This window comes from Dipodomys merriami, unplaced genomic scaffold (assembly GCF_024711535.1).
Source record: "Dipodomys merriami isolate MVZ:Mamm:240054 unplaced genomic scaffold, mDipMer1.0.p SCAF_175, whole genome shotgun sequence".
In the NCBI taxonomy this organism is placed as follows: Eukaryota; Metazoa; Chordata; class Mammalia; order Rodentia; family Heteromyidae; genus Dipodomys; species Dipodomys merriami.
In genome coordinates, this window is record NW_027203104.1 from 1,218,668 (window position 1) to 1,231,044 (window position 12,377).

Below are 12,377 nucleotides of genomic sequence, written 5' to 3' on the forward strand. Positions count from 1 at the left end.
TCTTCACACATTGTGCTGCTCTCTGCAGACCTGGAAAAAGAGCAGTTCCAGAGAAGGCAGTGAAGAGCCCTAAAAAACACCAAAGCAATGAGAGCCAAAAGCCTTGTCAATGACATGCAAGAGCTTCTCTGCTACCCATCTTGGTACAGCAAAACAACCCCAGCAAGGGGATTTGTAACAACAGGAACATGCAAGAGAAAATGAGCTTGAGTCTCTGAACACTGCTAACCCCTAACCTGATAGTCACAAATTGTACTGCCTGAAAACACTAAAAACTGATTTTTTTTAGGAAAAATAAGTGAAAGTCCTCTAAAGACAAAACTGGAACATTTATCATCCTAAGGAAACAAGGTCAAACTGTGTGCAGTTGCTTGGAAATGCCGTTTTTCTCTGTATTCTCCATCCTTAGCACACTTAGGATGAATGGGCATAGCTAAGAGCTAAATGACCTTATCTTTTAAGCTTGAATTTATTTATTTTTTTTTTTTTTTGTCGGTCGTGGGGCTTGAACTCTGGGCCTGGGCGCTGTCCCTCAGCTCTTCAGCTCAAGGCGAGCACTCTACCACTTGAGCTACAGCGCCACTTCCGGTTTTCTGGTGGTTTATTGGAGATAGGAGTCTCACGGTCTCTCCTGCCCGGGCTGGCTTTGAACCGAGATCCTCAGATCTCAGCCTCCTGAGTAGCTAGAATTACAGGCGTGAGCCACCAGCGCCCGGCTTGAATTTATTTTTAATTCTAACTTTACTTATAGTATGTAGACAAATCCCTATTATCTTCTCTTAGAAAATGTACATGGTATAAATCTGTGAATTTCATAAGCAATCTAAGAATCTGTGAGTTCTATAATCTATCAATCTATGAATTATGTAAGTAACCTGTAAGAATCTGTGTATGCTATAAGTAATTGTATAAGTATGATGTAACTCCATCCTTCCTTAAAATCTAAAACACCTTTATGAGCAAAAAGAAAAGAGAAACCAGCATGAATCACTGCTGGTGAAGATGTTAAATTCTGCAAGCCCCTCATGTGAGCAAGTGTCTCAAGAGTGATTATCACTGCCTGTGCCCACAATTCCTCTACCCTATGACTAGGCCTAGGACACAAGGAAAATAAAAGTCAAATAGTGCACTGCCTATCAGTTTTTCCGAAGGCTGCACAGCCCAATGGATCAGAGAAGAAAGATCCATTGCAAGAGGTTGAAAATATTCTAAAGAACTGACCTCTCTAACAGAAAGGAAAACTAAGGTTTTGTGGTTATTGTTGGGGGTACAGTTTTGGTCAGGTCAGCTTGTTTTGTTTTGTTTTTTCTTTTTCTTTTTTTTGCTAGTCCTGGGACTTGCACTCAGATCCTGGACACTATCCCTGAACTACTTTTGCTCAAGGCTAGCACTCTACACTTGAGCCATAGCACTACTTCCAGCTTTTTCTGTTTATGTGGCACTAAGGAATCGAACCCAGGGCTTCATGCATGCTAGGCAAGCTCTCTACCACTGAGCCACCTTCCCAGCCCTCAGCTTGGTTTTACTTGAATCTTCTTTGCTTTGTTCTTTCCTCCCTTAAAAGAAATTCTTAAGTTTTTCTTTTTTTCTTATTAAACAATTCATTCAGGGTTTTTTTTTTGTTTCCAATTTCTAGTTTTCATTTTAAAATTGTTTTTCCCTCTGCCCCATTGAGGACAAAGGGAAACACCCTTCCTGAGATTTTTTTTTTTTTTTCTCAAAGCCAACAGTACAATTTGATCCAAACCTTTCTCCTGAAAATGGAACTTGAAATCAGGTCTTAGGTATTGTCCCTGAGCTTTTCTGTCAAGGATACAGATCTACCACTTGACTACAGCTCTATCTCCCCTGTTTTATTTTTGAGGGGAGGGGTTGTTTGGTTTTTTTGTGTATGTGTCATGTGTGTGATTTTTTTTTTTTTTTTGGTCAGTTGTGGGTTTTGAACTCTGGGCCTGGGCGCTGTCCCTCAGCTCTTCAGCTAAAGACTAGCACTCTCACTTGAGCTACAGTATCACTTCTGGTTTCTGGTGATTCATTGGAGATGAGTCTGATGAACTTTCATGCCCTGGCTAGCTTTGAAACCTGATCCTCAGACAACAGCATTTTGAGTAGCTAGGATTACAGGCATGAGCCACTGGCACCTGGTTAGCAGTCTCATGGATTTTCCCACCTGGGCAGGATAAAAATTAAAATTCACAACTCTTAGCCTCCTGAAAATCTAGAATTATATGCATGAGCAAATATTACCCTGATGACTTCAAGAACTTTCAAGGGATTTTCTCTTCTTTTTACCCTCCTTTCTTTTTCATTCCTTCATTTTATTTACTTATTTATTATTATTATTATTATTTTGATGAGAGGGAGCTGGTAATCCTAGACATTGAACTCAGACCTAAATACCAACTTTTGATCTTTTTTCTTTTTCTTTCTCAATTATAATGAGCTGTACAATTTGAGCCAAAGCTCAGTTTTTGACTACTTTGTCTTTATTTGAGTGCCAATCTTGCTGATCCTAAGGACTGCAACTTCCCTTGAGTTTGTTTTTCTTTTGTTTTGCTTTGATTTTTCTTATTTTGCTCAAGGTTAGCAGGCTCCACACCTTGAGCCTCAGCTGAACTTCTGGCTATTTTTTCCCTAGATGCTAGAGGGTTCTATAATTTTCCCATAGTGAATTTCTGTTTTTGTTTTTTGTCCTAGTCCTAGGGCTTAAACTCATGACCATGTGTCTAAGTCTCCATCCCAGCCATACCACCCCCCACCCATTCCCACCCTGCCATAAGGCCACAAAGGTAGCAGGCTCTACAACTGGAGCAACAGCTCAGCTTCTGTTTTGTTTTGTTTTGCTGCCTGGCTTCAAACTGTGATCCTCAGATTTTCAGTGACCTGAGCAGCTAGGATTCAAAGTGTAAGCCATGATTTTACAAACCTTAATTGGCTCTTCCCTTCTTTAGCCATCCTTTTCATTTACTTATTTATTTTTCCTCAAGCCTAGTAGTCTCTACAACTTTAGGCACGAGTTAATTTTTTTTTTCATTTTGTTTTGGTGCTGTTCCCAGGCCTTTTAACTCAGGATGTAGTAAACCCTTCCTGAGATTTTTTTTTTTCTCAATGCTAGTAGTACAATTTGAACCAAAGTTTGATTTCTAATTTTTTTTTTTAATCTTGATGTTGTTAGTCCTATGGCTTGAACTCAAGACTTGGTGAGTTTACATGAAGTTTTTGTTTGTTTCTTTTCTCAAGTCTACCAGGCTCCATCAAGTTTTAGTATTTTGTTTGTTTGTTTTAGTGCTGGTCCTAGACCTTGAACTCAGGGCCTAGCCACTGTCCCTGACTTTTTGATATTCAAAGTTAGCAGGGGCATAAAAATAACTCACCAGAGATCCTTTCATTCTTTCCTTCTTTTGACAATGAACAGAAGATTCTGCAAGCAAGGCTGGGAGAGAAGGCAAATTAGTTAGGGAAAAAAACCTGTGTGATTTTGCCCCAAATTTTCCTGCTCAAAACATGATACATGGGCTGGAAAAGCATAAAGCCTTCTAATGGGAGAAAAATCTTTTATGTCTCAAGTAGAGCACTAAACTCTCCACTAAACTCAAATCCACAGTCCATTAATTGTAGATATTATGAAAGTAGATATTATGAAAGCAATTCATTTCTAGGTTAATATACATATAGAATTCATAAAAACTAATGGTCCCAAAATACAGTTGAATATTTGAAACCAAATAAACACATCAGATCTTCATTAAAACTAGTCATTACGGAAATACTGGAGGGATGTATGAACTATCTTTCTATTAATGCAAAGGTATCTGAAGACTCCAATGAGCATTTGTGTTCTACTTCATTTATTTACATATTTCAACACCATGGAGAACATGTATAACTCAGAAATTTTCACCTAAAGTTATATAGGGAAAAGGTATACAAATTTCCTGTTTTATAATGTTTCAATAATGGTTGTCAAATGGCACCTTTCCATGTATACAAATGTTCAGAGTACCCTTGTGCAATGATTGCAATCTGCCATTTAACCTGCTTTGGCCAAAGGGACATCTTTACTGATAATGTAAACAGACTTGAGAAGTCCCTGATACATTCCTAAACAGACTTATGAACAACCTTGGCCATCCTGCTGGAGATACAAGGCCTAATAAAAGACACAACTTAAAATGCTGTGTTTTAGGAGTGACAAAATCCCAATCAACCATCCTCAGCCAAGGAATTAGAAGATTAAAAGTCTTATATGTTACTTAAACAGTATCAACACAAAATACCAACCTGACACCTCAAAATGTAGATCCATAAAATTTAAAACAAATCAAATAGCTATGTGCTTTTGCTTGTACTTGGTTGGTTTATTACATAGGAAATTTTTTTTTCTTGTCCATTGTAGGGCTTGAACTCTGGGCCTGGGCACTGTCCCTCAGCTCTTCACCTTAAGGCAAGTGCTCTACCACTTAAGCCATGGCACCACTTCTGGTTTTCTGGTGGTTTACTGGAGTCTCACGGACTTTTCCTGCCCAGGCTGGCTTTGAAATGCAATTCTCAGATCTCAGCCTCCTGAGTAGCTAGGATTACAGGCGTGAGCCACCGGCGCCTGGCCACATAAAATTCTTTTATCCAGAGTTCTGTTGTTTTTACACAATTACATAGGATGAAAGCTGTTCATATAAAATAAAATCAACTTTACAGTATTTACAAAAAAATTAAAGTCTACCCTGTATACTTCAGTGAGGTGGTTTTTGCTAGGAAAGACAATATGAATCATATAAAAGCAATGTTTACACATTAGTATTGGGTTTTTCTACATCACAAGAATATTTTCTTAGTTTACTTAAAATAATTTTTATAGGCTAAGTGTTCCCTTCCAGAATTCTTGAAATCAGGAGCTACAGATTTCAGGATGGGCTATTTTCTTTTTGTTTTGATATGTAGACTATGCTCATAAACACTAGTGACTGAATAACCAACCTTTAAAATTGGAAGTTTTCTATTTCAGATTATTATATTAGAAATATAATCTGAAAGAGGAAACAAAGGAGGAGGCAACAATGCTTGATAAGAAATGTACTCATTACCTTGCCCATGTAATTGTAACCCCTTTGTATGTTATTTTCACAATTTAAAAAAAAAGAGAACCATGGTTCCAAGCCAAATCAGACAAAAAGTTTATAAAGATCCCTATCTCCACCCATAACTAGGTGTAGGGATATACACCTGTCATCACAGCTACACTGAAAGCTTAAACAGGATTGTGGTCTAGGACTAGAAAAACTTCAAGACTCTATCTGAAAATAACTAAAGCAAAAGGCATGACATGATTGAAGTGGCAGAGCACCTTCTCAAGAATAAAAACCTGAGTTCAAACTCTGGTATCACCTCTAACCCACCAACCCCAAAAAAACAGAAGAAGAAATAAGTATAAGGCTAAATGTTTAATATGCATTTACTATGTACAATGCTCTGAGTCCAATCACCAGCAAAAACAAAATCAATTAAAATAATTAATTACATAAAGCCAGAGAGCCAGAAAAAAGAAAGAAATATAATCTGTATTTAAAAGAGGGTTTTGAACTGGGCTCTGGTGTCTCATGGCTAGAATCCTAGCTATTAAGAAGTCTGACCACCAGAAGTGTAGCCAGAATTGTTAAATTATAAGACTGAGTCTCATAAATCCAAAAGCAAGTGGGGCACTGGTGGCTCACACCTGTAATCCTACCTACTCAGGAGGCTGAGATCTGAGGATCACATTTCAAAACCGGCCTGGGCAGGAAAGTCGATAAGACTCATCTCCAATAAACCACCAGAAAAGCGGAAGTGGCACTGTGGCTCAACTGGAAGAGGGCTAGCCTTGAGCTGAAGAACTGAAGGACAGTGCCCAGACCCAGAGTTCAAGTCCCACAACCAACAAAAAAAAAAAAAAGAAAAAAAGAAATAAAATCCAAAAGCAAGAAACAAGCCAAACTTAAACTAAAATAACCACAGAGAAAGATCCAGACACTGGGAGACTACACAGGACCACTGATTTTTTGTTTGTTTGTTTTTAGTAAAGTGTGGTAAAGTAAAGGAGTCTGGGCCTAAGGGTAAATAGTGCCTAAGGAGTCACGTCTACACATAATGTGTGGATATTATTTGTTCCCTAAATCAATCAAATTAAGACAGCATAGAGACAGATACTGGACATGGCAACACTCTTTGATGATATTAAGGACTTAATGCCATTTCTGAAATGAGATAATGATACCAAGATTATGAAGAAAAGCACACTTATTCTAAGGTTTGATTCCAGATAATGAAGTGGAAAGAAAATGAAGATAAGCAATATGTGGAATAAAATGGACCACAACAAGCTGGACACCAGTGGCTCACACCTGTAATCCTAGCTACTCAGGAGGCTAAGATCTGAGGATCTTAGTTCAAAGCCAGTCCAGGCAGGAAAGTCCATGAGACTCTGATCTCTTAATAAACCATTCAGAGAAACCAGAAGTGGTGCTCTGGCTCAAGTGGTAGAGCACTAGCCTTGAACTGAAGAGCTGAAGGACAGCACCCAGGCCCAGAGTTCAAGCGCCATGACTGAAAAAAAAAAAGACCACAACTAGATAGTGAATGTTCAAGATGGCTGGTAAATTTGGGGGGTATACACAATACAGATCTGAAAAAAAAGCATCTTTTAATGAAATTGTAGAATTTTGACTTGGAATTTATAGTCATTTAAAGAGTAAGAGACTGACACTGAGGACAGACTGGTGTGCCAATATCATCCATTGCAGGCCCTACTCATTTTCCCTTATATGAGATGCCACTGATGCTGGGATGGACTTTTGGTTTCTTGATCTTGTTCCATTAATTGATCTGACCAATCTAAATAGAACTATTTTTTTAACTGTAACTGAAAAAAATTGAACATAAAACAGACTATTCCACTGGGACCTCTCTAAACAATACTTCCAGTCCTGTTTCTCTCCTTTACCACTAGATGCCCTAAATTTCCACCTAAGCAATATCATTTCAAACATTTACTCAACCAATACGAAAAAAAACTTCCACTCAATGCCAGGTACTAGTCTAGGCCTAGAGGACAGAATGATACATTTAAGAAATAGACCTGGGAGCTAATCTCAGACTAGCAAGAGGTAAGCAACCATTATACCTGCTCTGGCTTATGAAGGTCCAAGATGAAGGATATTCTCCTCAGACTCATTGCCCCTGGAATGGCTCAGACCTGCATCTCCCAGTTGGGGTAGGAAGAATCAAAATGGGCAATAGTAGGTTAGTAGTGGTGGTTGTGGGGTTTATGAAATACATTGGACATATCCCAATATTTATATAATACCACTGTAGGAGGCATCGACTCACATGACTCCATCTGAGTTCCTGTGTGCTATGAGAGTGCATGCTGGCATGCGTTCCCTCTGGAGGAGGAAGGGGGACACCCCTTCAAGTCAGGGAAAAGGTCCCATCTCAGACTCAGGTGAAGGTTTGTGGCAAGTGCCATTCTTGTGCCTCCTAGTTAACCCCATAGAACAATGCCTCAATCTTGAGGCATTGAGTGTTTTATAATGGAGGCCCACCTACACCTTGCTTTTTCTTTATTATCTTTGATCACAAGGAACTGCTCCACCTCTGTTGACAACTTTTCCTGCTCACTGATTAAAAGTGGCTAAATTTTATTCTCTACATTTCCCCAAAATTGGTTAAGGTCAATTTTCTGTCCTGTGATTGTCCTGTGACTGTCCTGTGACTACAGACTTACTTCTATGCCCCTATGGCATCTATAAGTGTATGATGTTTTAATAAACTTTGTCTATACATGCATGGTACGGTCCCTTTCTGCCTACTAGACACTGCATTATTGGGTCTCACTGTGTGAACAGCAACATACCACAACTACCATTTACAAAGGGCATTATGGCAAATGAAGAAAACACTAAAACTTTGTAAGAACTTCTGAGTTTTTCATGAGATTTTTGGTGTTTAAAGAACAAAAATTTAAAACAAAAAAGTACATCATTTCGGCCATGTACGTAAACCATTTATATCCTCCATCTCTAAGGGAAAGAAATTCCACCAAGCAGTGGGAGACAACCACAGAGGCCTCTCTTCCCAATGACTATAATTATAGGGATGTCTGTCTGCCAAGAGTGGGAACAGGTATCTCTCCTCTTCCTAGGCTCCCATTCTCCTCTTACAAGACAACAATCAGCTAGTATTAGTGGAACTTCTCAGTGTGGTGAGGGCAAATAAAAGCAGCAGCTTGCTAGGCAAACCCTGAAGAGCCTGTGTACATGTTCAGGTTTGACCCTTAGAACAGCTCTGTGGAAAAGCAGAATTCTCCACAATAGTCTTTTAGTAATCAGAGAAATGTGTTGTCCACAATCACGTTAAATGTTCTAACTTTTTTAACAATATCAGATATGCAAAGAGACAGTAAGTGTGACAACCAGGGGAAAAGGTGGCTGTTGTGAGAGAAGCCAGACATCAGACTAATAGTTAAAAGTATGAAAAAAATTGTAATAATGACATACAGAACATATAGTCTCAGTTGGAAGATGAGCCCAGTGGCAGAGGTAGGGAAAATGGTAAAGGTGACTGAATGTAAAATGTACATATAAAAAGTGTAGACATAGCTGGGAAGGTGGCTCATTGGTACAGTACTTGCCTTGCAAGCATGAGGTCCTGGGTTCAATTCCTCAGCATCACAGAAGCACTGGAAGTGGTGCTGTGGCTCAAATGGTAGAGTGCTAGCCTTGAGCTGAAGAGCTGAGAGACAGTGCCCAGGCCCAGAGTTCAGGCCCCACGACCAACAACAACAACAACAATAACAAAAGTGTAGACATACCCACATGTTTGTGATTGTAGCTCCTCAGGAAGCTGAGATCTGAGGATCAGGGATTATAGCCAGTCTAAACAGGAAAATCAATGGCACTGTAATCACCAATAACCTAATCAAAATGGAATCATTCCAGTGGCTGAGAGCAAGCCTTGAGGGGGAAAAAAACCTCAAGGACAGTTCCAAGACAAAAACAAAAGAAAATGTACACATTAGTTATATACTTAGGATTTCACTGTGACATTTTCATACATGTTTAAAATATATGTTATTCAGTATCACCCCTAAGTCTCCTTCCTTTCATCATGTTGTAAAATAGTTTTGACATGTTTCATTGTATTATTCTCATATATTCAAACAATGTTGATTATGTTTATTCTCTGTCAAAGAACTATACAAGCATTTATAAAAACAGAGCAAGGGAATCTGTTAAAATTATTTTGGGGAGGAGAGGGATGAGGAACAATGATGTAGTGAGTTCAATGAAGTAAACTGTATTCTTGTATTGCAATATCACCATGAACCTCTCCTATAGAACTAAAATACGTTAATAAAAATATCCTATTTGATAGTGAAACCACATGTACTTATATCCTAAAATCAGCAGCAAGATAAATATATCTACTCTCACCACTTCTAAGTTGCACTGTACTGGAGAATTGCTAGCAAGGTCAATTTGACAACAGAAACATAAGTATCGATGCACATAGGAAGGAGAGTAATTATCTTTATGTGCAGGTAACATTGTCTTTCTATTTCTGCCATCTTGGAGCTTGAACTCAGGGATTGTGTGCAGTCTCTGTGCTTTTCACTCACAGCTATCACTTGAGCTGCCACTCCATTTCTGGCTTTTTGATGGTTAATTGGAAACAAGACTGTCATATACTTCCATGCCCAGACTAGCTTCCTACTGCAAAGCTCACAAGTCAGACTGCTGAGTAGCTAGGATTGCAGGTAGCAGCCACTGGCTCCCAAAGCTGACATTATCTTTTATCTAGAAAATCACAAAGATACAATAAAAATTATTATAGGCAATAGTGGAGAACAACGAAGTAACAGGATGTAATATTTGCATAAAATAACTGGACTTATATATGTGAACAATGGTAATTTTTTTAAATGTAGTCAATGCTATTTACATTAGTATAAAAAATAAAACATTGAGAAATAAATTTATGGGTTGGGAATATGGCTTAGAGGTAGTGCTTGGATGGCATGCATGAAGCCCTGGGTTCAATTCCTCAGTACCACATCAACAGAAAAATCAGAAAGCAGTGCTATGACTCCAGTCGTAAGGTGCTAGTATTGAGCAAAAGAAGCTTGTGAACAGTGCCTAGGTCCTGAGTTTAAGCCCCAAGATAAGAAAGGAAGAAAGGAAGAAAGAAGGAAAAAAGGAAGAAAAGGAAGGAAGGAAGGAAGGAAGGAAGGCAGGCAGGCAGGCAGGCAGGCAGGCAGGGAGGGAGGGAGGGAGGGAGGGAGGGAGGGAGGGAGGGAGGGAGGGAGGGAGGGAGGGAGAGAGGGAAAGAAAAGAAAGAAAAAATAAGAAATTTATCAAAAATATAACCTTGAACAATGACATCTACAATAACACTACACAGCTAGTCTTGGAAGCACTGCTGTTTTTACTTGATCCTTATCTCCTTGGCTCCAAAGGATGTACTTTTACACAATAAAATTGTTTTTTTTCCTTTATATTATTACAGGTGCTCTTAAGTTGAAGTCTGTACATCCATATATGCCCTATGATCTCCATTTTCATGAGGAATAACTCAAGTCCACAAAAGAGGCATGCAGAACCCACACACTGGAGGTCTGAATATCAGTCATGAAAGTTTTCTACCCAAACCTTCCCTGAACCAATGCAAAGTTTTAGCAAATATCACAGTAAACCTTTAAGAGAGATGAATAGCATCTCAGATGAGGGAAGGAGACAATTTATTCCACAGTCTAATGGATAAGGTCTGGGAAGACAAGTCTGAGGTCCCTAGGTATATAGCCTAAAGTTGCTGGGAGGAACATTTAGGATCAGAGAAGGGATAAGAATTGAAACCAAAGTAAGGCATGTGAAAAGGAAAGACAAAAACAGAATGCTTTGGGGCAAATAAGCTTCACATCAACATAGACCTACCCTAAACTTCACTCCTTTATACAAACCCACAATTCACCCTGATCCCCCCAAACCACTATCTTTTGAAGAGCAATGGAGGTGATGATCCATGGTCTAAGATATCCCTGTGAGGGAACTTGTCATGAGCTAACTGAAGAAATTATTTTAAAAAAAAGCAAGTGGCGCACAGCAAAAACTCATAGATGGTGCCAAAGCTCTAAGTTAAAGCCAGAGGACCAACAACAAAAAGGAAAAAAAAATCCCACAATGGAAAGACAAAATTCAGAAACAACCAAAACTTCCTTAAGATTTCATAGACGGAATATGGGAGTTCCTGGGAAATTAAGATTTTGAGAAATCTAAATTGAAAAAAGGATTATGCTGCATATCTACCGAACAATTCTATTATTTTATTCCTATGTATACATTACAGCAGAGGAAAATGATTCAGAAATTGGCTTAGGGTTTGCGAATACCGTTTTAAGGTATTTTAATGTGTCATTCTTTTTTTTTTTTTTTTTGGTTGATCGTGGGGCCTGAACTCTGGGACTGGCCGCTGTCCCTCAGCTCTTCTGCTCAAGGCTGGTGCTCTACCACTTGAGCCACAGCGCCACTTCCGGCTTTTTCTGCTTATGTGGCACTGAGGAATCGAACCTAGGGCCTCGTGCATGCAAGACAAGCACTCTACCACTGAGCCACCTTCCCAGCTAAGGTATTTTAATGTATAAGAGGGGAGATATTCAAAAACTTAGGACAAAAAAGAGATGTAATTTACATTCAGGAAAACGTAAGTGTAGAAAAAAAATTTTTAACGCAGTCTACTAACCTCCATTACATTATTAGAACTGAGAATTAAAACGCCAATTTAATGCTTCCAATGCATGTCCATGTTCTGGTTGGTCATACAATGTTTCAGGAGGCAGACAGTGATTTTCAGGAAGGAACTGTAACCCTGTACCCACCTTTGGTCCTCAGCTCCAACCAGACCTGAGCTCCTCCCACCCCGGGATTTCCCGCTCTTTAGCTGGCCACGCCCTCTCCCCCGCCCAGACTCACCTAGCAGGCATCTTAACTCACTTCCGCCCTCAAACCCAGACACCTATCCGCAACTTGGACGGAGGCCGACGCCCTGTGCTACCTCTCCCAGGGAGATATGGCCCCTTTAATAAACCTTATGTTTCTCCAGTGCTGCCTACCTCCGCGTGGTCCTCTGGGAGGGTCCTGAAGAATCCTTTCAAACTCACGTTGGCTGCAGCAGCTGGGAGACACAGGTCCGCATCCATCCAGAAAGGCACTCCTGGGACCTCGGTCTAACCGCTGGCACAAGCCCACTTCCTCCAGTTGGCGCCGTGCATTGTGGGAATTGTAGTCCGCATTGGGGCAGAGAGCCTTTGAAAGAGCGAGTTTCTTGAGAGGGGACAGAGAAGTTCCTTCTGC

General features: G+C 39.7%; 1 protein-coding gene across 2 annotated transcripts in view; it reads right to left on the minus strand.

The window, feature by feature from the left end:
• LOC138829667 (zinc finger protein 717-like) overlaps positions 1-12,309 on the minus strand; it is a 55,694-nt gene extending 43,385 nt beyond the window's left edge. The window contains exons 1-4 of one of the 2 annotated variants that reach the window (XM_070026136.1): positions 12,137-12,309; positions 8,843-8,906; positions 7,154-7,225; positions 3,375-3,433 (exon numbers count right to left, since the gene is read on the minus strand). The gene's annotated coding sequence lies outside the window, so the exon portion shown is untranslated. The remainder of the gene's footprint in view (positions 1-3,374; positions 3,434-7,153; positions 7,226-8,842; positions 8,907-12,136) is intronic. The other variant, XM_070026137.1, reaches the window with a different exon arrangement.
• Positions 12,310-12,377: the final 68 nt, after the last annotated feature.